Source organism: Octopus sinensis, linkage group LG3 (genome assembly GCF_006345805.1).
Source record: "Octopus sinensis linkage group LG3, ASM634580v1, whole genome shotgun sequence".
Classification (NCBI taxonomy): Eukaryota; Metazoa; Mollusca; class Cephalopoda; order Octopoda; family Octopodidae; genus Octopus; species Octopus sinensis.
Window position 1 is genome coordinate 50,795,909 of NC_042999.1, and position 26,883 is coordinate 50,822,791.

General features: G+C 36.2%; 2 long non-coding RNA genes across 4 annotated transcripts in view; one reads left to right on the forward strand and one right to left on the reverse strand.

Annotated features, from left to right (window-relative positions):
- LOC118762443 overlaps nt 1-26,883 on the forward strand; it is a 426,872-nt gene that overhangs the window by 155,572 nt on the left and 244,417 nt on the right. The gene's annotated exons all lie outside the window — the stretch shown is intronic.
- The window catches only part of LOC118762444, a 203,994-nt gene continuing 186,776 nt past the window's right edge, over nt 9,666-26,883 (reverse strand). The window contains exons 2-3 of the long non-coding RNA XR_004998198.1: nt 25,371-25,497; nt 9,666-9,676 (exon numbers count right to left, since the gene is read on the reverse strand). This is a non-coding gene — a long non-coding RNA (uncharacterized LOC118762444). The remainder of the gene's footprint in view (nt 9,677-25,370; nt 25,498-26,883) is intronic.

The following is a 26,883-nucleotide window of genomic DNA, read 5'->3' on the forward strand; positions in this document are numbered from 1 at the left end:
AAAGTTTGAAGGGAATAGTAGCCATTAGGAAATAACACTGACAAAAGACCAAAACTTTTTTTGGTTTTGTTATACTCTTTACTCTTTACTCTTTTACTTGTTTCAGTCATTTGACTGCGGCCATGCTGGAGCACCGCCTTTAGTCGAGCAAATCGACCCCGGGACTTATTCTTTGTAAGCCCAGTACTTATTCTATCGGTCTCTTTTGCCGAACCGCTAAGTGGCAGGGACGTAAACACACCAGCATCGGTTGTCAAGCAATGCTAGGGGGACAAACACAGACACACAAACACATACATCATCATCATCATCATCATCATTTAGCGTCCGTTTTCCATGCTAGCATGGGTTGGACGGTTCTACTGGGGTCTGTGAAGCCAGAAGGCTTCATCAGGCCCAGTCAAATCTGGCAGTGTTTCTACGGCTGGATGCCCTTCCTAACGCCAACCACTCCGTGAGTGTAGTGGGTGCTTTTTACGTGCCACCCGCACTGGTGCCAGACAGAGCTGGCAAACGGCCACGAACGGATGGTGCTTTTTATGTGCCATCGGCACGAGGGCCAGGCGAGGCTGGCAACGGACACGAAACGGGGCGGTGCTGGCAATGGTCGCGAAACGGAAAGTTCTCTTACATGCCACCGGCACTGGTAACACATCTGCAATTTCCATTGATCGATTTCCATTGATCGATTTCGATTCTGATCCTCATACATATATATATATATATATACATATATACGACAGGCTTCTTTCAGTTTCCGTCTACCAAATCCACTCACAAGGCATTGGTCTACCCGGGGCTATAGCAGAAGACACTTGCCCAAGATGCCACGCAGTGGGACTGAACCCAGAACCATGTGGCTGGTTAGCAAGCTACTTACCACACAGTCACTCCTGCGCCTATGCAGCATTGTAAGTTGTAATCTATGTATTTTTCTGCCTAAATAACTATAGAAGTTCTATTGTCTGAACACAATATCAACCATCATTGACTTATGAAATAATTTCACAAATGTATAACTATAAAACTCTTAAACTTTGAGACTAAAATATGATCTTGCAATGATGCAAATTACACAAATAGAGTGAAGCCTTACAGCATATTGTAACTCCTGGAATGGTATTTAGATAACATAATAAATAACTACTTTGGTAAAACACAATGTAATTGGAGAAACGTAGTGTGTATTTATCTCAGAATTTCAGTGACTTCTCTCTCTCTTTCTCTCTCTCTCTCTCTTTCTCACTCATATTCATATGTGCATACATACATACATATATATGTGTACACACACACATGTATATATACACTCACACACATACACATATATATACATTCATATATACATACATACATATATATATACACACACACATGTATGACACATATATATATACACACACACATGTATGACACATATATATATATATACACACACACACTCACACACATACATACAGACACAATTTTATATACATATAAAACAATAACTAGAACTATATGTATATATATAACTAGAATTCTCTCTCTTTCTTTCTCTCTCTCTCTATATATATATCGATATGTATCTCTAGTCAATTATTAAAATGACTCCTGTATGATGTATATTTATATGTCTATGGTTTGTTCCAATAATGCCCTCTTTTTTAAACACACATACACACTACATATAAATATGTGTGTGTGTGCGAAAGAGTTATGAGGGCATTTAACTGTTTGCCAAGTTTTAAAAACTATTACGGTTTGTAATTGCTATGATGATTGTGCAAGACGTATTTTATTTGTGAATTCTGCTTCAGTTTGTAATTTTAATGAACATTATTTGTTCCCGATTCAGTAAATTTGGTGTCATTGTGTGCATCCATATAAGGATGTAGGTAACTATGTGCATGCACACTTAAGTCTTTTAGAACAAGAATACAAGCAAGTTACTGAAAATTCGTTGGATATGCAGGATGGGCCAAAAGTCATGCATCACTTGTACATGATGAACAAATTGCATAATAATAATGATAATAATAATAATAATAATAATAATAATAATAATAATAATAATAATAACAATGTGTGACAAAATTTTTATCGTTGTTTTCTTTGGTCAGTAAGTGCTATTTCCTATTTGCTTCTATCAAGAAATCAAAGGAAATGACTGCTATTCCCTTCAAACTTTACTTTTGTGACCTGGACATCAATGTTTTGAAACGGACCTATTTTCCATTACATTTTAGACAGATTCAGCACTGAGTTGCTGAAGCAGAAATATCATTAGAGTAAATATTCTGCTCAATACCACAGATTTGCTCATCAGTTACCAAATAGAAAAGGAAGGGTTCAAAACTGTTACTGAAACCCTCGGTACTATACTGTTACTTTATTTTATTAATCCTTGGAGGATGAAAGGTAAAGTTGATCTCAGAAGTATCTCAACACAAAATGTAAAGAACTAGAAAAGATGCCACTAAGCAATTTTGATCAAAACTTTAACAAGTTTGCCAACCCATCAGCAACAATGGAGAGGAACTCCACAATTTTTAGACTTAGTACATTTGTGATGATGAATTCTCATATTACAAAAAGAAAGAAAAAAATATCTGCAATTTTCTTTTAAATGTTTAAAAATTGCATTACTAATTCTGTATAAACACATAATTTATTTTCTCTTTCTTTAAATATCAATAAAGAATCGATTTATATGAAAGCAAAAAAAATATATACAAACACATTTCTTTATTCAAAAGATATCGTGCAATATAAGAAAACCTTTGAGAGATAGTGGAGTCGGGTGGTAAGGCAGGTGGGAGAAGCTGAATGACAATAGCAAAAATTTTAGGAGGTAACAATTTTTCTTGTCTGTCTGACTGTGTATCTGAGCTAGTTTAGAAACTGACCTGACTGTTAGTACTATAAGTGCAGTATCATGTTAGCTTACACTTTTAATAATTTTCCCGCACAGCACACCATGATTTTTAAACTGTTCTAAGTAGTTACATCATCCTCTCAAAAGCCATATATTTTCTAAAGGCAGCATCATGGTTTCAATGTGGCCTATATTTCAATGCTGTGCTTCCATAGTAAATTTGAATTTATAAAGATTTGCAAACATGAATGTTTGCATGAGAATAAAGAATATGCAATTTTAAAACAGAAATAAATAAATAAATAAATTAATGTATATTTTATTTGTTATAAATAGCAACATCGCATGTTGTTGAGAATCATGAAATAACATTGTAGAAAATAAAGCATTGTAGAATAGAAAGGTGAACTGCTTCGGTGAAGTTTCAATTTCTACTTGCGACCATCTACATCCAATTAAAATGCTAAATGAGCTAACAAGGGAGCAAGCTTCAAAACCAGGGGATCCGAAACTTTCCAAAACCAAGGACTCCTTTTCTTTAATATATATCTCAGCCATAAAAACCATGCCAAAATTGACCTCACCTGTGCTGGTGCCACATATAAAGCACTGCGTCCACTCTGCAGGGTGGCTGGTTTCTGGAAGGGCATCCAGCCATAAATAAAAACCATGCCAAAACAGACACAGTAGCCTTGGGTAGTCTTCTATTTGGCTATCTCCTGTCAAATCGTCCAACCTATACTAGCATGGGAGGTGAATTTTAAACGATGATGATGATCTTCTCACAGACCCAAAGATTTTGAAAGATCTGTCAACAAAATAAGCCAGTTTTAACAAACAAAAAACTTGTTTGCCTTGTTTCACCTCAAAAACTGAGAGATATATTCAACTGGATAATCATATATAATCAAGTTTGTCTGTTTGTTTTATATCCATTTTTCCATTCTAGTATGGGTTAGATGAATATCTACTGAGGCACTGTTTTACAGCAGCATGCTCTTCATGTCACTAACCCATACCTGTTTTTCAAGTAACAAATTTTTTATTCCATTCATCTTTGAAAATATTAAGCTAATGAATAATTTGTTAGCTGGGAATGTCAACAAACATCACTACTATTTGCTGATGCAGATTATAAATATTTACACAGACACACACAAGCATACACACACACATACATGTATGTGTGCATATGCATAAGACAGTCTGGACAATCAATTAGTTGGCTACAGCAGACACATACTGTAATGTAGAACTCAAAATTACATAATAACAAAGCATACCCCCATTCACACAGCCATTTCTGAGGAACTATATATTTTACACTGTAACCTTTCAAAGTTTTGCACACAGCTTACTGTCCTCTAAGGGTCTACAGACTCCATGTTGGGAAATGCAGCTATTTGTAGTCACCTGAGCTGCTAGAAATAACACTCAAATCTCTTTGAAATTTTACCTTACCATCTCAAAATTGGGAAAAGACATAAAACAATCTTGATCTGGAAATAAGAAGGCATGGACATGATTGGATGCTTTAATCCTTTATCTGCTTGATCAGAGCTGATTGGAGGATAGCAACAACAGCTTACATTACTATAAGCAGAAAAGGGAACGGCTGCAACAGAAATAACAGCCAATACCCTTAATTACATCCTACCACTTAAAATAAAGAAAATCATGTTAAATCATGTACTCCTAGGTATGTGTAGATATCCATAAAAGCACAGAAGGGTCATATCTGGAATATCATTGATCATGGGTTCGATAAGTTAAGACAAGACTGGAATTAAACAACAATAATTTGCAATGCTAATCCTTTTGAGAATGACATGGACATTAAAATCTGTCATGTTTTCCTCAAATAAAAATTTCAAACTTCGTGACTATGTAAGAAATAAATATTATTAGTTTAAAATTTCAGATTTTAGCTACAAGCTTTAGAATATTGAAATAGATTTTTAATTGCTTGTCATTGCAAATAAATATAGAAATTGCTCTGGAAGCTAAAATTCATTTGTTGAGAGAAATGAACAGTAATTGAATAATAAAAATGAAAATAATTAGCTTCGGATTTATGCCAAGATTTTTAATTACAATCAGTGATTGGTGATGAGAAATAAATTATTATGTTTACACAGTTATAAACAATTAACTGCATAAACTGTGTGAATTTTTAAATTTTTCTCTTGAGAAATATGTGAGTGTTGTTTGAAAAATATGCACATATTTTGTGTATATATAAGGATAATTCATGTATGTATTATAATGTGTGTATCTGTGCTAATATGTAAATGGATGTGATTGTACATATGTGAATGTAATTGTATATGTATCTGTGTATGTGACAGTATGTGTATATGATAGCAATTTTTGTAACAAAGAAAAGATTGACCGTTTCTTTGGAGTTTCTGCTTGATAGCCTTCATCATGCTGTTCATTACTTGTGTTTTCTAAGCTCTGTCTGTCTGTCTGTGTGTGTGTGTAGCTGGAAGATAACTTGTGAGTGAATCAGTGTGGCCTCTAAGAAGGTGTGGAGCAACAGTTTAACCATTTAGCATTCAAATTAATCTGTCAAATGTAATGGGGTAAAGTCCCCCTTCAGTCATGAATGACCATGGGATAGCACCTAGAAATTTCCCCTCAAAGGCACAAGTCTGGGCAAGGTTGTTTATTGAAGACTTGCAGTTGCCCATGCATATCATTTCCCCCTCTCCATGCCACTGATGTTATCCAAGGGAAAGGCAACAGCTATACAGCTTGGTACCAGTGATATCAAAACTCATTTGTACAGCTGAGTGAACTGGAAAAATGTGAAGTAAAGTGTTTTGCTCAAAAACACAACAAACAGCTCAGTCTGGGATTAGAACTTATTACCTCATGATCATGGACCCAATGCTCTAACTGGGATTAGAACTTATTACCTCATGATCATGGGCCCAATGCTCTAACTGCTGAGCCATGTGCCTTCAAATGAAATGCTTATTTATTTATTTGTTAATTTAATTAATCATGTATTATCATTTAGCTTTGAAATTTCAATGGTGTGATTGTTTACATTATAGGATAGATGTGAGAGAGTGGATTTAGCCAGTTTGAACATCAAACAAATAAAACAGATTGACCAAATATAGCCAGTTTAAATGTTAAAGGGTTAAGTGGATGAGTATAAAAGTGTTTGTGAGAAGAAAGTAGTAGAATTATTAGAGTAAGAAGGTGAGGATAAAAATGAGGGGAAGGAGAAGAAGAAAGCAAACAGTTTTATGGTGGCAGTAGAAAGGGGAAAATGGTAAAGAATTTTTCTGTTTTGACAGTAAAAGCTTTGTTGAACCTATAGGGCTCACTTCTGTTAATTTAGTTGTATTTAGTGTAGGAAATTCATCATCATCATCGTTTAATGTCTGCTTTCCATGCTAGCATGGGTTGGACGATTTGACTGAGGACTGGCGAACCAGATGGCTGCACCAGGTTCCAATCTGATCTGGCAGAGTTTCTACAGCTGGATGCCCTTCCTAATGCCAACCACTCTGAGAGTGTAGTGGGTGCTTTTACATGCCACCGGCACAAGGGCCAGACAGGCAGTACTGGCAACGGTCACGTTCAAATGGTGTTTTTACGTGCCACCTGCGCAGGAGCCAGTCCAGAAGCACTGGAAACGATCTCGCTTGAATGTTTTTTCACATGCCACCGGCACAAGTGCCCGTAAGGTGACACTCGCAATGATCACACTCAAATGGTGCTTTTACGTGCCACTGGCACAGAAGCCAGTCGGCTGCTCTGGCAATGATCATGTTTGGATGGTGCTCTTAGCACTCCACTGGCTTGGGTACCATGCTTCTTTTTCCTTATAAAACCCTTTTCTACCCGTCCAATTAAAATAGCCATGAAATACAATCATCTTCATTGTCATCCTCATTCAACATCTGTTTTTCCATACTGGCATTCATCTTAGTGCTCATTTAAGTGTGGCCGTTGCCAGTACCACCTGACTGGCCCCCGTGCCGGTGGCACATAAAAACACCCAATACACTCTCGGAGGGGTTAGTATTAGGAAGGGCATCAAGCTGTAGAAACTCTGCCAGATCAGATTGGAGCCTGGTGCAGCCATCTGGTTTGCCAGTCCTCAGTAAAATCGTCCAACCCATGCTAGCATGGAAAGCAGACGTTAAACGATGATGATGATGATGATGATGATGATGATGAGCCTTATACACACTTTTTACCAGAATTTTAAGTCTAAAAGTTTTGAGTATACATTATACATGGAAACTGAATGTTGTTCATTTTCTAGTTTTAACTGCTTGGCCATATTCAGAATGGCATAAGTTACTACTATTGTCCATGCTAACTGATGCATAAGGAAGAGTTTAAACCATTATAACAATTTTAAGTTTTTCTATGAGTGATAATACATTAAATGATCATTATATTTCATAAGTGTGGCCATCAGATCATATATATGGGCCCATATAATCATACCATTTATGGTGATTTATTTTCTTATGAACACGTTGAAATCATTCAAAAGTAAAATATAAAACTGAACCAGGAACAGCAAAATGATTAAATGTACTTGGTTTCTACTTATATGTTGCTAACATATTCTAGTCTGTGTACATACACTTCTACAAAAATATAAATGTCTTACAATTTTGTCTTTCATTAAACTGCTATTATAAGTAATAACACCAAGGTGTTCCTGACATGCCAATCCAGTTAATATACTGTTTAATATATATTCAATATATATATCTTTAATCTAATATGTTATAATTGTTTTATATTTACAATTTATATAAAATTATTTCTTTTTATTTTATTAAATGGTTTTGACATTAAATGAAACATGTTGCATGATTTTAATTTTTTTTTCCTTTTAGATTAAAAATAAATTGTCAGATCTTAAATATCAGATGATCAAACAAAAAGCCAAAAACTGTTTTGTTTTGTTTTTGTTTTTGTTTTTAATGCATAATAAAATAAAGTTAATAGTGTTTTAAAATTCTCACTTAAGTATTAGCTCTTCTGTGAAAACAGGTAATTGTAAAAAGGTAAAAAAAAAAACATATGGAAATAATTCGAAATAGCATATTACTACAGACTATTGTTCACATTTCTCAACATCGTTGTTAAAAACATTTAGTTCACTAGCATTGTTGAAAGCTAGCACTGTTAAAACAAAACATTTCTTATCAAAAAGAAAAAAAAAGCAAAGGAAAACATGATCATTTATTTAAAAGTTATCAGAAGAGAAACTTAAGAATGGAGATGCATGTCTGTCGTACAACAAGAGTTGAATAAGATCAAAGGCCAAATACATATTACATACATATTACAAGATGTAATGATGTGTAAGGCAGAATCCCTGATGTGCAAAATAGAAATCTGGAAACTGTTTTGAAAACAAAATGAAAAATAAAAGTGTTTGATGCAGGAATTACAACCATGTTTCATGGTCTGCTACCACAACAGCTCCTTTATAGGATCCAGTTAGCTCAAGACATCATCAGGAGGAACCACGTCCGGTTTCAGCCCCTACTCCTCAACCGTTTTGACGTGGCGGGGCCCCCCCTTTCGGAGGTGTCTTCACCTCTGGTGTTGGGTGCATGTCTTCTTTCTTCTTCTTTCTTCTGTTCCCTGGCCTCTTCGATGTATTGTCAGTGAGTGTCAGCCGGTGACTGACTGTCTTGTCAAATTTTTCCCTTTAAATACCTGCCGCATAGGCTCCAGCAGGCAGCCCCAGCAAGTTGTCACGTGACACTGTTTCACCTTAACTGACTAGTGAAGGCGCGTAGTTTTAGCCCGCGCTTTTTCTACTCTTTTAATATGAAGCATTTATTAATTTCAATGTTCTTACCAGTCGTCGTATGAGGACTGGAATAACATAAGGGAGACAGTCTCACTTGATAGCTCACAGTGTACCCTGTTTGGTTTCTGTGACTACAGAGGAGGTAACCACTCTGAAATGCTAGTATGGTAAGAAGCTGTATGGTAAGAAGCTTGCTTCCCAACCACATGGCTCCAGGTTCAGTCTCACTGCATGGCACCTTGGGCAAGTGTCTTCTACTATAGTCTCGGGCCAACCACAGCCTTGTGAGTGGATTTGGTAGACGGAAACTGAAAGAAGCCCATCATGTATACATATATATATTTGTATATATTTACGCATGTGTTTTCGTGTCTGTGTTTGTCCCCTCCACCATCACTTAACATATAATGTTAATATGTTTACGTCCTGTAACTTAGCAGTTTGGCAAAATACACCAATAGAACAAATACTAGACTTACAAAGAATAAGACTAATAGTAGATTTCTTTGACTAAAAAAACCCCTTTAAGGCAGTGCCCCAGCATGGCCACAATCAAATGACTGAAACAAGTAAAAAAATAAAAGAATAAGAGAATCTCATAATCTGGATAGATGGCGCAGCATGCTGATTTAGGTGTATTTACACCATTTGTCTGCAGTGAGAAATTATATCCACGACAAAACACAATGAATGGCTTGCTTAAGGGTTCAAACGTGACTTAAGCATGTTTGAACTGATAATAACATAGCATTTATACACATCACTACTTAGCACTCCCACTGCATAATTTATTAATTTGGGCCACATTTGGTAAGCAGACTGTCTTAAAAAAAGACAAGTTTATTTTTTTATTTTCAACATTATTAATAGTTTCATTTTTATTTGGATCTCTTCCACAAAAGATTACCCTAAATGAAAGTCAGAAAGTTTTATGCATGTCATATATTTTCCTGGCATAAGGCTGATCTCAAGACACAGGGCCTTACAAAGGAGATGACTAAGGACTGAGATGTCTGGCACCTTGCTGTACTCAAGAAGACACATCCACCACAGCAGAATTGATACTGGTGCTGGTATCACATAAAAAGCACTGGTGCTGGTGCCACATGTAAAGCACTCGTGCTGGTTCCACACTGTAAGCACTAGTTCTGGTGCTACATAAAAGCAGCCAGTACACTCTGTAAGGGGGTTGGAATTAAAATGGGCATCCAGCCACAGAAACCATGCCAGAACAGACAATGAGTAGCCCTCGAGCTAAACAGCTCCAAACAAACCATCCAACCCATGACAGCATGGAAAATAGACATTAAATTACAATGAAGATATGAATAAATTCAGTCATTTTAAATATTTTTCTTATCCTAAATGTGGTTATCTCTGATGTTGAAAACATTGCAAATAATCAGACTCACCAATTAATATATGTGGTCAGTACCCCTTTATGATTTAATTATCAAATAATCTCATTTCCCAGCAATACTCAGTTTTACAAACCTTACTACTGAGTAAGCCTATGTGGCCAGTAAGAAACGGTAAAGGTGATAATCCTTCTGATAATGATTAAGACCCTAGTAACATTCTGAGTTGTCTTCCTTGCCTGCTCAGCCAGAGAATAATGTTAGCTACATCCAAATACTTTTTTTTTTTTATCAAATTACTGTGAAGTTTTTGAGGTGAGAAGATTGACAATGAACATTATTTACATTATTTACATTCGACGGATATTTGTCCTCATCTTGTTTGTTGTTAACACAATGTTTCGGCCTATACACCCTCCAGCCTTCTTCAGGTGTCTTGGGGAAATTTCGAACCTCGGTTCTTATTCCTAAGGTATTTTTCAATGTTATCATTATTATTGTTATCATTCAAGCAGGCAGAAACGTTAGCACGCTGGGCGAAATGCGTAGCCGTATTTCGTCTTGCCATTACGTTCTGAGTTCAAATTCCGCCGAGGTTGTCTTTGCCTTCCATCCTTTCGGGGTTGATAAATTAAGTACCAGTTACGCACTGGGGTTGATGTAATCGACTTAATCCGTGTATCTGTCCTTGTTTGTCCCCTCTATGTTTAGCCCCTTGTGGGTAATAAAGAAACAAAAAATATTATTATTATTACTATTATTATTATTATTATTATTATTATTATTATTATTATTATTGTTGTTATTGTTCAGGTCACTGCTTGGATGAAGTTAAAATAATAGGCAGAGAGCACTGCTGTAAACAATGTAAACAATTGTATATCTAGGTATAAATTCTCTTACATTATGGTGTAAAGGTTGACAGCTTGACAATAATTATTAGACAACCAATACATGTTACAATATCTGTGGATGCTAAATTAGAAAAGAAATATTTTCCAGTATTAGAAAATTAAACTATTTTTGTCATCCTTTTTTTATGCTTTTGGTTCAAGGATGCTTTTGTTATATGAAGGTCTAATATTCATATCAATATCATAAAATCATCTTAAATTGTTTCCGTACACAATCATCTGTGCAAGTGTATATACTGAGCGTAAGTTCATGTTCTCATTCCAAAATGTTTGTCAATTCGTATTAGAAGAACATAACTGCAATGTTTATGCAATAAACATAAATCTATTTAAACAGAATATTATGCATACACATAAATGGTGTAAGGCAGCAAGCTGGCAGAATCGTTTGCACACCAGGTGAAATGCTCAGCGATATTTCGTCTGCCATTACATTCTGAGTTCAAATTCTGCCGAGGTCAACTTTGCCTTTCATCCTTTCGGGGTCAATTAAACAAGTACCAGTTACACACTGGAGTCGATGTAATCGACTTAATCCTTTTGTCTGTCCTTGTTTGACACCTCTATGTTTAGCCCCTTGGGGACAATAAAGAAATAAATACAACATGGTCTGTCTCACTCAAAGAATGAATGCGCCACCTGGTCCAAGAATCAAACCTGTGAACTTATAATCATGAGCCTAAACACTAATCACTTGGTAACATGCTTATTTAATTAGTGTATACCTCTGCATATTAATGTTTGTATAAAAGTGTGACTGCAGTATGCTCCTTTTTCCACCTCCAACACCACATAGTTAAACTAACAATGATTGTTCATATATACATACATACATATATACGCACACACACACACATATAGTTTTATTGAATGAATGAGAACAAAAGCAAATAAAAAAACAAAATAAGTTTTTACAGAAATTTATTCCTATAATCTAATTCCCAATAAAGATATATGATCCTAATCATGAAGAGTAAATTTAATTAATTATCCAAATTATTTCACTTAGAGTTAATTTAGCTGGTATATTTCAATGCAAATAGAGAAACTTGTAAAGAGATTAATTCAGTCTAAAATCAAATTGCGAAAAACCTGTAATACTTCTTTGAATATTTCATAAGACTTTAATTTAATATACAATGTAGAGGTGCTACACAACTAAAAATGTAAACTTTAAACAGAAATGATGTATATCTGTACAAAAACATCCTTAATTTGCGATATCTTCAAGAAGGTGATTTGAAATTTGAGTCAAATATGAGACTAAGATGAGCTTATGAGAGATCCTGATGAAGGTGAGAGAGTGGGTGAATGACCTGTTAGATATAACAGCCAAATTTGGAGTTGCTTAACAACAAACGATGTACGATGTGCATTCAAAAAATATCCAACTTCTTTTTTTTCTCACCAGAACTAATGCTGCATGGCAAAATCCTTTGGATGGGAGGAGGTGCCTCCCTTCCTAAGCATGCAAGTAAATTTCTATGCCAGTAGGCCATGTCAGTTCTCAGCTGTTATGCCTAAAGAAGAAACACGTAGTGCATGCCCAGTGGGTTTTCCCTGTCACCAAAAATATTGAACATAGGTGTAGGAATGGCTGTGTGGTAAGTAGCTTGCTTACCAACGACATGGTTCTGGGTTCAGTCCCACTGCGTGGCATCTTGGGCAAGTGTCTTCTAGTATAGCCTTGGGCCAACCAAAGCCATGTGAGGAGATTTCGTAGACGGAAACTGAAAGAAGCCCATCGTATATATGTATATATATGTGTGTGTATATGTTTGTGTGTCTGTGTTTGTCTCCCCAACATCGTTTGACAACTGATGCTGGTGTGTTTACATCCCCGTAACTTGGCGGTTTGGCAAAAGAGACTGATAGAATAAGTACTAGGCTTACAAAGAATAAGTCCTGGGGTCGATTTGTGCAACTAAAGGCTGTGCTCCAGCATAGCCACAGTCAAATGACTGAAACAAGTAAAACAGTAAAGAGTAAGAGTAAAGATATTGCATCAAGATTTATCAAAAGCATGGTGATATTCAAGCTGAAACCGGCCAGAAGATTTAGCCGGCCTTTGGTGATGATGCCATGGGTAAAACTCAGATCAAGGAGTGGTACAACTGCTTCAAACATGGTGTACCTCAGTAAAGAGTGAGGAGCTGACTGTGAAGGTTTGGCGAATAGTCAAGGAAGACCGTTGTGTGACAATCCAGGAGATTGCACATGAAATGGGAATAAGCAGAGAGCATTACATTTTGATGAAGGGTTTGTGCACGTGGAGGGTGTCAGTGAGGTTCTTCCATAAGACACCGGTGGAGCAGCAGAAGCAAATCCACAAATCCACATGGAGATTGCTTGGGGCATGTTGGACTGTGCAAATATGACCCAGACTTCATGAAGACCATCAGTACTGGTGATGAGACATGGAGTTATGGTCTTCACTCAATGCGTTCAGTCATCTTGCATGAAAATGAAAATCCGATGAGCAAGCACTACATATTTGTACTCTAACAGCCAGGAACTAACACAACTTATTGGGTTGTCTGGAAAGTTTGTGCTGATTTATAGTAGCTTACCTTTCGACTTAATTTAGAACATGGTTGAGTCCATAAAATAGGATTTGACTACACCTCCATTTAGAGCACAGTTTAAGCTATCTTTTTGTGGAAGAAGATTTATGATCCTATAACCTGCGTTAATTCTGTAACCCTTTAAAATGGAAGATAAGAAAGTTCATTTTCGGTACTTGATGCTTTGGGAACCAGACAAAAATTGCTGCAAACCACCACCCCATATTCACCAGATATTGCTCCTTCGGATTTCCACTTATTCAGGTCTCTGCAGAATAGTCTTAATGGTAAATATTTTAATTCATTGGATGACATAAAAAGATACCTTGATGAATTCTTTGACATGAAACTACCTCAATTCTGGGAAGTGGTATTTTCAAGGCAAAGGAAACATGGAGATGCATTGTGCAACAAAATAGTTCATATTTGGTTGATTTAAAATGTAATGGCAAGTATCTATTGACTTTTTTCTTTCCTTTAAAAATTAGCACGAACTTTCCGGACAACCCAATACAAGCACAAAAATTTTCATGCTTGCGCAGGTAGGGTGGCATCTCCTTCCAGCCAAAACATTTTGCCCACATTGCATTAGTTTGGCAGGAAAAAATGAAGCCAGATACTTTCTGAATGCACCTTGTACATCTGTGCAAAACGAAAGGAAAATTTTGGGATATTTTCAAGAAGGTTTTTTGAAACAGTTGAGTAAAATATGAGGCTAACACAAACAAGACAAGTGAGTGGGTCACTGGTCACCATCAACATTATCATTAATATTTAACATCTGTATTTGATGCTAGCATGGGTTAGATGGTTTGGTAGTATCAGACTAGTCTGAGGACTGTATTACAAGAACAAACACCACTAAGCATTTTATCTGATATTCTAATAGTTCTGCTAATTCACTGCAAAGCTCTATAAGGTAACTCACCCTGTGAGAAAAGGCAATCAAACTTTCTTTGAATTATCCCTATCATCTTTGAAAAATAAAGATACATCATCATCGTTTAACGTCTGTTTTCCGCGCTAGCACGGGTTGGACGGTTCGACTGGGGTCTGGGAAGCCAGGGGCTGCACCAGGCTCCAGTCTGATCTGGCAGAGTTTCTACAGCTGGATGCCCTTCCTAACGCCAACCACTCCGCGAGTGTAGTGGGTGCTTTTTACGTGCCACCTGCACAGGTGCCAGGGGGTCCGGCATCGGCCACGATCGGTTGGAGCTTTTAACGTGCCACCGGCACGGAAGCCAGTTGGGGTGGCGCTGGCAACGGCCACATTCAGACGGTGCTTTTTATGTGCCACCGGCACAGAAGCCAGTCGGGGCGGCCATGGCTGGCATAGAATTATCTATTCTTAATAATACTATATTTGAGAAAATTTGATCATACAACTATTGAGTCATGCTTGGCCAGGAACTACGCAACCAGCCAACATTACATTAAAGAACTGATGTAAAATACAAAATCTACTTTATGCTTATACAGAATACAAAATGTTATTTGTATTACATACAGGTTTGAAAGAAAATGGCATTTTTGATAAGTAATTGAAATAAATATCTTTTGTCACAGATCAGACATAAAAGAGAACAAATTTTTCATGTAGAATTAATTTGCATTACAGGTTTTAATTTAAAAAAATTATGTTAGAAAAGGTTACATGTGACATGACATGCACTTAACTCACAATTTTTTCTATAATACATATCATATTTGCAGACATATGCACTCACCTCGCTTCACCTTTGTGTGTGTATGCATGTGTAAGTGTTCAAAATATATGCATACTTTCACACAAACATACAATAGATAAATATATACACACATGCATACAAACTCACATACATACATGCATACTTACATACATATATATGTATACACACACAAACATATATGTATGCATGCATGTATGTATGTACGTACATACGTATATATGTATGTATGTACGTACGTACGTTTGTATGTATGTATACACAGTTGCCTGGTAGAATCATTACTGTATTGAACAGAATATGTTGCAATACTTTCTTTTAGTTTAAATTTAAATTTGGTGAGTTGGTAGTATCATTACCATTTCAAACAAAATGTTAGGCACCATTTCTTCCAAAATTGCATTCTGAGTTCAAATGCTGCTAGGATTAATTTTGTCTTTTATTCTATTGGGGTCAATAAAATAAGTACCAGTTAAGCATGGGGTGGGGAGTCAATGTAACTGAATTACCCCTTCCCTCTGAAATTGCAAGCTTTCTGCCAAAATTTGAAACCAATATTTTTCCTCAATCTAACTTCATCTTTCATACCTTGGGGATAAATAAGTAAAGTACCACCACTTTCTTGCATTCTAGTGGCCACATGCTGGATGTTGTACTTTGTCAAAATTTGGAGGGCCAGCTTGGTTCTTGTATCTGCTCATGACTGTATAGGCACCTAAAACAGTTAGTAAAAGCATGGTACACCCTACCAAATAATCTATAATTGTGAGTAACAGTAGTTGTATACACACACACACACACACTTATATACAGGGAGTTCTGACTAAATTTGACAGTTTACACAAAAGAAAAAAAGTAAACACAATATTCCATCCCAAAATAAAAGGATTTTAAAAAATCAAGAAATACCAACTAGCTTAGGGCTGGGAGATAACAGTTTACTCAAAGTAACCACTCTCAGCTTCCACCACAGTTTCAAGATGGCTCCAGAGCCTGGTGTATGCATTCATCCCTATGGGAAGATGTTCAAATATTATCTTTATCTTGGTCACAAACCCACCCGAGGTGTTGTCAGCAGAGCAGTTGGTGTCTTTCTCAACTATACCTTACACATAGTAATCCATGGGGTTACAATCAAGGGAATTAGAAGGCCAGACAGTGGGGTGGGCAAAGTCATAGAAATTCTCCAACAACCTCTTCTGACTCTTTCCAGTGGTATAGCAAGGAGCCAAAATCCTGCTGCCACATATATGGCCTTTCAGCAGCAAACATCTCCAGCTAGTGTTTGACCAGTCTCCAGCAGCTTCACATAGCCATCTGAATTGAGACTAAGGCTCTGTTCAAAGACGTGATGAATTATGGCACGCAGACACAGTCAGACTGCTTCCACTATATCCCCCTTCTTGAGGTTATAGTAGAAGATACCAAGGTACTGTGCAGCAGAACTTAAGTCATCATCATCATCATCATCGTTTAACATCCGTTTTCCATGCTAGCATGGGTTGGACAGTTCAACTGGGGTCTGGGAAGCCAGAAGGCTGCGCCAGGCCCAGCCTGATCTGGCAGTGTTTCTACAGCTTGATGCCCTTCCTAAAGCCAACCACTCTGTGAGTGTAGTGGGTGCTTTTTACGTGCCACCTGCACAGGTGCCAGACAAGGCTGGCAAACGGCCAGAATCGGATGGTGCTTTTTACGTGCCGCTGGCACGGGGGCCAGACAAGGCTGGCCATGTATATTTTGGTATGCATGTCAGTGTTTGTTGAGTATATGTGTCAGTTTCTAACTGTTTTCATATAATTTTTTACTTTTTTTCTACTTTTTTACTTGTTCCAAACATTTGACAGTGGCCATGCTGGAGCAGCACCTTTAATTGAGCAAATCGACCCCAGGACTTATTCTTTGTAAGCCTAGTACTTATTCAATTGGTCTCTTTTGCTGAACCGCTAAGTTACGGGGACGTAACACACCAGCATCGGCTGTCAAGTGATGTAGAGGGGACAAACACAGACACACAAATGTACACACACACACACACACATATATATATATATAAATATATGTATATGTATATGTATATATATATATATATATATATGTGTGTGTGTGTGTGTATATATATATATATATATATGTGTGTATATATATATATATATATATATATATATATATATATATATATACATACATATATATGACAGGCTTCTTTCAGTTTCTTTCTACCAAATCCACTCACAAGGCTTTGGTCAGCCTGAGGCTATAGTAGAAGACACTTGCACAAGGTTCCACACAGTGAGACTGAACCCAGAACCATGTGGTTAGTAAGTAAGCTACTTACCACACAGCCACTCCTACGCCTATGTATATGTTTACGTGTGTCTTCTTCATATGTGCATTATTTTATTTTATTGTCTTTCTTCCAACTTTGTTTCCAAATAAGTTTCTTTAACAAGCTGATATGACAAAGAACAAAATTTTGAGGTTCTAAGACCATGAAATGCATGAAGTCATTGTAGGCAACAGGGGTAGATGTAAGAATACATTAGTTGAAACATTTTGTCTCATGGTATTATATTTTCAGAAACACACAAAAAACAAATATACTTTCAATTTTAGCATTATAATTTATTCCTTAATACTTGCTTCTTAAGATATTACTCCAGAACAGTGGTTTTCAACCAGGGTTCCGCGGAACCTTAGGGTTCCGCCAGTACAGTCCAGGGGTTCAGCAAGAAGTTACAAAACTGCTAAAATCGGCAGTAATTTTTAATTCTCCTGTGCAGATATGTGTGCATAAGACTATTAAATTATTGCACAGGGGTTCCCCGAGCCCGTGGAATGTTTCCTTGGGGTTCTGCTCCAGCAAGAAGTTTGAAAAGCATTGCTCCAGAAGTATGTTTATTGTTACCATCTTATGACTACCAATGATGTCACTCTGCACAGTCACTCAACCTGAGGAAAAAATTAACAGCCAAATCTCCTTCAAACTTCACCAAGTCATCTTATCATGGGTGAATTTTATTTCACTTTTAGCATAGCATAAAATAGTTCTGTTTGATTAATGTTGTCATGGGATTTCACAACAAAGAACTCAATAACAATTATCCAGACAAATACACAGCAGCATTTAATTATGTTCTCTACATTTTGAGTTCAAATCCAACTGATGGCAATTTTACCTTTTATCTGTCTGGGTTTGATTGATTGATTAAATCGACTTCAATTCTTGTTCCAAATTATGTGGCATTGTGCCAGAATTAGAAATCATTATTATTAAAAAGAAGAGAAAAAAATACTTTAATCGTAAGCTAATTTAGAAAATTGTTAGAAATCAATTTGCCAGTTTTATTCTTCACAGAAGGGAATATATTTGCATGCATTGTAAATTCTGTGCATACAAAACATGCACACACACACAAACAAACAAACACACACACCAGTACACAACTGAGTTTTATGTGAGGTAAAAATGTACTATTTCATACCTCAGAACAGTTTAGTATGAAAATTTACAAGCTTGGCTACTTTAATTTTTTACTTCATCTTCAGAGTCTTAAATGTTAAGAAATTCTATTTTCTTTCAACTTAAAGAAAGATGAATAAGAAAAGAAAGGAAGTCAAAGAAAAACATTATTTCAATCATCTTACTTAATTTAAATGAGTTTTCTATCCCATTGTATACACTATTTCAGAATTTCAATTAATATGAGAATCTAATAATCTATTGGCATTTTTTTTATATAAAAGTATAAATGCCTATGAATAATAACTCTAATATACTAAGAGACCAATAAGTCATCAACTTTAAAGTAATTAGGTTATAAAAGCCAAAACAACATCATAAAAGCATATAATATATATTGATTTCTTAAAGAGGCACAAGGCTACACAATTTGTTTCCAGCATGGGTCAACCCTATGATCAAATGAACTAATGATCAAAGCCACATTAAACAAATGATCACAAGGATAATAATGTGAATAATAATTGTTTCAAATTTTGGCATAAAGCCAGCAATTTTAGGGGAAGGAGTAAGCTGATTACAATTACCTCAAAAGGATGAAAGGCAGAGTTGACCTAAGTGGAATTTGAAACTCAAAACATGAAGAGTCACAAGAAACGCAGCTAAACATTTTATCAGATGTGCTAATAATGCTAATAATAATAACGATTGATTTCAGTATATACACATGGCCTGAAATTGGGGAAAAGTTTAATGATTAAACTGACCCCAGTTATCAACAAGTACTTTATTTTATTGACCCCCTGGAGTAATAAAAAGCAAAGTCAACTGCGATATGATTATTATTCTGAACGTAGACAGCCTGACCAAATACTGCAAAACAGTTAGTCTGACATTATAATGATTCTTATTTCTTTATTGCCCACAAGGGGCTAAACATAGAGGGGACAAACAAGGACGGACAAAGGGATTTAGTCGATTACATCGACCCCAGTGTGTAACTGGTACTTAATCTTTTGACCCCAAAAAGATGAAAGGCAAAGTCGACCTCGGCAGAATTTGAACTCAGAACGTAACGGCAGACGAAATACTGCTATGCACTTCACCCGGCATGCTAACATTTCTTATTTCTCTATTGCCCACAAAGGGCTATACATAGAGGGGACAAACAAGGACAGACAAACGGATTAAGTCGATTATATCGATTCCAGTGCATAACTGGTACTTATTTAATCGACCCTGAAAGGATGAAAGGATGAAAGGTAAAATCGACCTCGGCGGAATTTGAACTCAGTACATATAAGATGTAATACTGCTTAGCATTTCACCAGGCGTGCTAACATTTCTGCCAGCTCGCTGCCTTGTCTGACACTATAATGTCGCATTATAGTCTGATACTATAATGATTCTACTAGCTAGTGATAATCATAATGATAATAATGATGATGATGATGATAATCCTTTCTATTATAGACACAATACGTGCAATTTTGGGGAGGGGGCAGTCGATTACATCAACCCCAGTACACAATTGATACTCATTTCGTCCTCTCAGGGTTGATGAAATAAATACCAGTTGTGCACTTGGAACAGTGTAATCAATTGGCCCCTTCCCCCAAATTGCAGGCCTTGCTCAACTGGTACTTCTTTTAGTGATCTGAAAAGGATGAAAGGCAAAGTCAACCTCGCCAGCATTTAAACTCAGAACATAAAACAGAAGAAACACTGCCAAGCATTTCATTTGCAGCAGTAACGTAACAATTCTGCCAACTCGCTACCTTAATAACCATATTCTTTTATTCTTTTATTTGTTTCAGTCATTTGACTGCGACCATGCTGGAGCACCGCCTTTAGTCGAGCAAATCGACCCCAGGACTTATTCTTCGTAAGCCTTAGTACTTATTCTATCGGTCTCTCTTGCCGAACCACTAAGTTACAGGAATGTAAACACACCAGCATCGGTTGTCAAGCAATGTTGGGGGGACAAACACAGACACACAAACATATACATACATACATACATACATATATATATATATATATATATACGACAGGCTTCTTTCCATTTCTGTCTACCAAATCCACTCACAAGGCTTTAGTCGGCCCGAGGCTATGGTAGAAGACACTTGCCCAAGGTGCCACGCAGTGGGACTGAACCAAGAACCATGTGGTTGGCAAAGAAGCTACTTACCATACAGCCACTCCTGCACCTATATATATATGAAAAAAGAGAGAGGTAAATGTAAACTAATTTCTATTTTCATTATTTACATTTGACGGATATTTGCTCTCATCTTGTTTGCTGTTAACATTTCGGCTGATATACCATCCAGCATTCATCAGGTGTCTTGGGGAGATTTTGAACCTGGGTTCTCATTCCTAAGGTATTTTTCAATGTTATTATTATTGTTCAGGTCATTGCTTGGAATTGAACTCGGAATCTTGGGGTTAGTAGCCCCCTGCTCTTAACCACTACGCCATATGCCTGTGGGCAATAATAATAATAATAATAATAATAATAATAATAATAATAATGTTCTTTTCTACTGTAGGTGCATTGTCAGCAATTTTTCAAAGTTTTAGGTGTTATTTCTAGTATATAAAGCATCTACATAGAGACTGCCACTAGCTGGTATAACCCTAGATAAGCTCAGCATGAACATTCTACAGCATGCAATTGGTCAGCTGAACAACTAGGCCCAACCCACAGACCTATTGTTTCCATTATGCCATTTCTCTACAAAGATGTGAACTTGGCAGTGGAATGGTATGACTACAACAGCTCATCTGTATGTAGGTTCAGTTAGGAAGGATGGGATGATAGCTTATGCAAGCTTTCCGAGATAAATAATTCATGGCGATGAAGGATTATTGCAATTTTCCATAGCATAATCGCATGATTAACCAGGAAAATTCTCTCATGCTTATATGCTTGTTGATCAACCTAGTTTATTATTAACAAAGTATATTTCAGTTCAGCATGATATTAAGTCTTGAAGTAATGACATAGTTAAATAGACATGTAGCCAAATAGGTATGGGAATAATCAGTAGAGCATCAAACAAAATAATTACAGTGTTTGATTACACTTTTTTTATATTCAGCATTCATATCCCACTCAGGTCAAACACTTCATTCTCAGGTCATTTAAATAAGTACCCAGCAAAATGTGGTGAGGCATATAATTGATTTAAATTATTTGAAATTGGTACCCCAACGTGGTCTTAGTTTACTGACTAAAACTAGTAAGACATCATAAGAATGCTGATAAGATGGGCTGTTTAAGCTTACAATCATGAGGTGAGGATTCAATTCTTGGACATACTGTGTCATTAAGTATTGCATTTCATTCCATATTGCTTGAATCTAATAATAATAAATAAATGCACCCTTTTTAAAGTCAAGCCAGGCTCATGGGCCCGGTTTCCCAGTTTCTATAGCGTATGTGCTCTCCAGCTGGATGGGACACCAGTCCATCGCAGCGTTATTTATTTTTGTTGGCTGAGAGGACTTGAGCAACGTGAAATGAAGTGTTTTGCTCAAGAATACAATGCGTCACCCAGTTCAGGAATCAAAACCACAATCTTATGATCATGGTACTGACACCCTAACTACAAAGCCATGCACCTCCACATGTGCCCTTTTAAAGCCTAGCCAGGCTCATGGGCCCGGTTTCCCAGTTTCAATGGTGTATGTGTTCCCCAGCTGGACGGGATACCAGTCCATTGCAGCGTTACTCATTTTTGATAACTGAGTGAACTGGAACAACGTGAAATGAAGTGTTTTGCTCAAGAATACAATGCGTCACCCGGTCCAGGAATCAAAACCACAATCTTACGATCATGATGCTGACACCCTAACCACTAAGCCATGTGCCTCCACTTGCTTCAATCTACTCAGCTGAAATGAGTACTTGTAGCTGCTGAAAGCAGATTGTTGTCACTGCATTGGATTGTTGTCACTACAGCAGACTGTTATCCCATTTCTTGGGTATCTATGTCCTCCTAGTCACTTACTTGCCTTGAAAACTGGGATAAGCTTCAATTTAATTAACATTTAAGACCAAGAAAAGATTTTTTTTTTTAGATGTCTAGATTAGCAGTCTTGCAGATAGACAGATAGCCTGATAGACCAAAAAAAAAAGAAAGGTGGAAGACAGGTAAGCTAACATGAGAATGGATGGATGAACAGACAGATGTACAACATTTGGGAATCAGATTATCACAATATTGACAAATGACTACATCTGTTTGAAGTATCAGCATTTTCATTGTCCAGTTTCCATGCTGTCATGTGTTGGATAGTTTGACAGCATCTGACGAGTCAGAGGACTGCATTATGCATCAATGTTTACTTTTACATGGTTTCTACAGATGGAGTTCTTCCTAATGCCAACCACTTTACAGAGTGTACTGGGTGCTCTTTTCCTGACACCAGCACTAGTGTTGATTGCTTCATAAACTGCAATGACAAGGTTTTCAAGTGACCCCTATAAACAGTGAAAGAACAGAAAAGAGAGTAGATGATCCTAGTGGGGGGAAATGATTGATGGCAGGTAAAAGGAAAGAATAGAGAGTATTGGAAGGAACAAGCAAGAAAGAAAGAATGGTTTATGACAGATATTTGCTTAATCTAAAACAGAGGGAAAGGAAATGAATACGATGAAGGTGGTACCATCAGAATTTTATTGAAGAACATAGAGGAATCAAACTAAATACTCAAAAATTCCTGAAAGAAAATGTTACCATATGTATGTATAACAGTTATCATCAACAGATATTCAATAATAGTAGATTCTTTTGACTGATCAACTCTTAAAACATTATTTTTGATAACATGTTAACTGTGCAAAAAGTGTTAAGTATCAGTACAAGTGATTTATTTAATCCACTATATTGGTATTCTGAAATAATAGTGTTACTTGTTCACTGCTTTTATATTACAAGTCAAGCAATTTTCTAGAGTGTAACACGTCAAAGTGAAAGTGAAAGCAAAACTGAAGGAGATACCGTGAAGTAGACTGCTGCATCAGTCATTGAGGATACTTTAAGTCTTTTCTCAATAAGCATTATTGATATTGCTTATAACAAGAGAAAAGCTGAGAAAGTTAAAATTGGTTCATATTCTTTCAAATTAGCTCATACTGAGATGTCAGAATTACTACAGCCACACATAAAGCTAGTTTGATGGACTTTCTTTAGGTAAAAGCTATAATATTCTTTAATATTTGGCAAAGCAGCATAAACTTTGCCACAACTAGCACTGTTATATTTACGACATTGATTTTTTTATAACTTCTGATTTTTAGCAGTGAGAATGAAGATTAAGGTTGGAATCTGCATCCCAGTAATTTTAACCTTACATTAATCTCTGAACCCAAGATTTTATCGCATTATTATATGTTAAACACTAAATTCATCTGAAGCTAACGAATCAATGAAGTTGAATAGTGCAGTGAATAATCTAATTGGATTACAGTAAAGTGTTTCAAAGAAACTAAACTTTTCTAGATTTTATCTCCATGCCATAAGATGCTTAATTTATTAATTCTAAGCAGATATGGCTTAATTTCTCTCAAATTAAGCTTTGTAAAATTTGACCAAAAACAAATATTCTCTTCATTGGTTTGGAAAAGATAAATGCTTCCAGTTTCTTAATTGAGAACCGAATTATAAGGCAAGAATGGATAAGATTCAATATTAGATAATAATTGGAATTTAATTTTGATCTCCGTTACAGCTTATGATTAATAAAGTAGAACAGACATGATATGAAAATCTCTCTCTGTAAGCATGGAGTATTTAGTGACTCTTTACTCAATAAACTTCTGTCGTTCTATAATTGTCCTATGTATTATACAGTTACAAGCAAGCTGAGTGGTTAAAATGTTGGCTTCACAGGCACGATGTTCTAGATTTGATCCCACTGAAAGGCCTCAGCCTCATTGCACTTTTGACATGCTGAATCTACTTTTCAATTATATTTAGAATACATATGCCTGTGGAATACCCAGCCACTTCATATGCTAGTTTATGAATAGGTTGTCCAGCTGTTCCAACAGATGGATGCTCGTAAGTCAAAACTAACTGAAGAGTCTTTCACTTATATATCATTTATACTTTTAGTATAATATACTGAATGTATAAATGATATTAAATTTCACTACAATTTTGTTTTTTTTTTCTTTTTTGCATTTTATTAAGTTCCCATCCTTTTGTAGGAAAATATTATGATTTCAAGTCTAAAGACTGTACTAAGTGATTTCTTGAACAAGAACATTGTTCGATTTCCACTCGTGCAATAAAGATACACAATTTTTTTAATAATGGACCTAATAAGTTACCCAGTTTGACCATCACTTAGCACCAGTGTGTAATAATCCATGGGGACAGTTTGACCAGCTGATCAAAAAAAAAAAAAAATGAAATATAAAAGGGGAAGTATTTCACCCCAAGTTTTCAAGTCAGGCAAAAAAAAATATAAAGACAGCACTGTAAACTCAAAAGAAACACCAAGGATTAAGAAACTGGTTTCTTGAAGATTTATAAAGATTATACACTTATTATTTCATATGTGAGACAAAATAAACAAAAATTACTCCCCCAACACATACATATATATAAATGAAGTAATAAGATATATTTATATATATATATATATATATATATTATATATATATATATAAATCAATAAAACAGCACTTACTTGACATAATATATCCTTCCTGAAGAGTGCAGTTTTGCCTCACAGTTATCAGGTAGCTGATTGTTAAGTCCTTGGATGTAATCCACGCAGAGAAGAGCCATGCAGTGGGTCTTATCGCAGACAGACACTAATAAAACAAAAGTAAAATAATATGTCTTAATTTTCTGACTGTACACTTACACATGTATTGATGTCAAGGACATCTAATGCAGGTGTTGGATTAACTGCATACTATCTTAGCTTATATGGCAACAAATGCAAATACATCAATGATTTTGCTTTTCTTTTGCTCAAGAAAAGCATGTAAATATTTTATAGTATATACACATTCATATGTAATATTGATAGTATATAAAATCTACAGTGAGAATATAGGTAAGCAAGATTTCAACAAGTATACATAATATATGTTTCACATATATTAATGGATATACAATGCTAACATGAAGTTTTGGTAAGATAATATGAATCTGTTTCTGAGGTCTGCTTGTTTAATAAGTGATTTATTCCCAGGCGTAAGAGTGGCTGTGTGGTAAGTAGCTTGCTTACCAACCACATGGTTCTGGGTTCAGTCCCACTGCGTGGCACTGCTAATTGATCCAGAAGCCTCGGGTTCTCAATATCAGCTACATGTGACGGCAGGTGGTATGTCTGCTGTGTTCGTCTGACATTGAATTCATCGCAGAAGTCCTGGGGTCGATTTGCTCGACTAAAGGTAGTGCTCCAGCATGACTACAGTCAAATGACTGAAACAAGTAAAAGAGTAAAAGAGTAAGCAATGTGTCAGAAGCACAGAAGCAGGGGAAACGAGGGTAAGTCGCCTCTGGACATAGGTGTGAATGGGGGCATATTATGCTGATTATAATACATGTTAATTAGAAAGAGAAGCACCAAAATTTTCTTCACTGTTACCCCACCCCCACATAAACCATCCCCAGTACTCTTGATGTATCACTGCCATGTGTTGAAATGGAAGCAGTTGCATCATGGAAGAACCATTTTAGTCATTAAAAAAATAAAATAAATGCGCCCTTTTAAAGCCTAGCCAGGCCCATGGGCCCAGTTTCCCAGTTTTTGTGGCGTATGTGTTCCCCAGCTGGACGAGACGCCAGTCCATCACAGCGTTACTTATTTTTGCCAGCTGAGTGGACTGGAGCAATGTGAAATGAAGTGTTTTGCTCAAGAACACAATGCGTCGCCTGGTCCAGGAATCGAAACCACAATCTTACGATCATGATGCTGACACTCTAACCACTAAGCCAGGTGCATCCACATTTTAGTTATTAAAGAACACACAAAATATAATGTCTTTATGAAACAGTAAATGGTACTGCTACAAAATGCTTTTTTATGATTTAAAAGTTGCACGTAAAGTCAACATTAGGGAGAGAATTACATTAACTGCAAATCTAGTTCACTGTAGTAAGGATTCCACTACCTTATAGCATATTCTATAAAATGCATTAAGCTCTCTGCAAATATCTACAACAATGTGTCAGAAAGCTATAGCAAA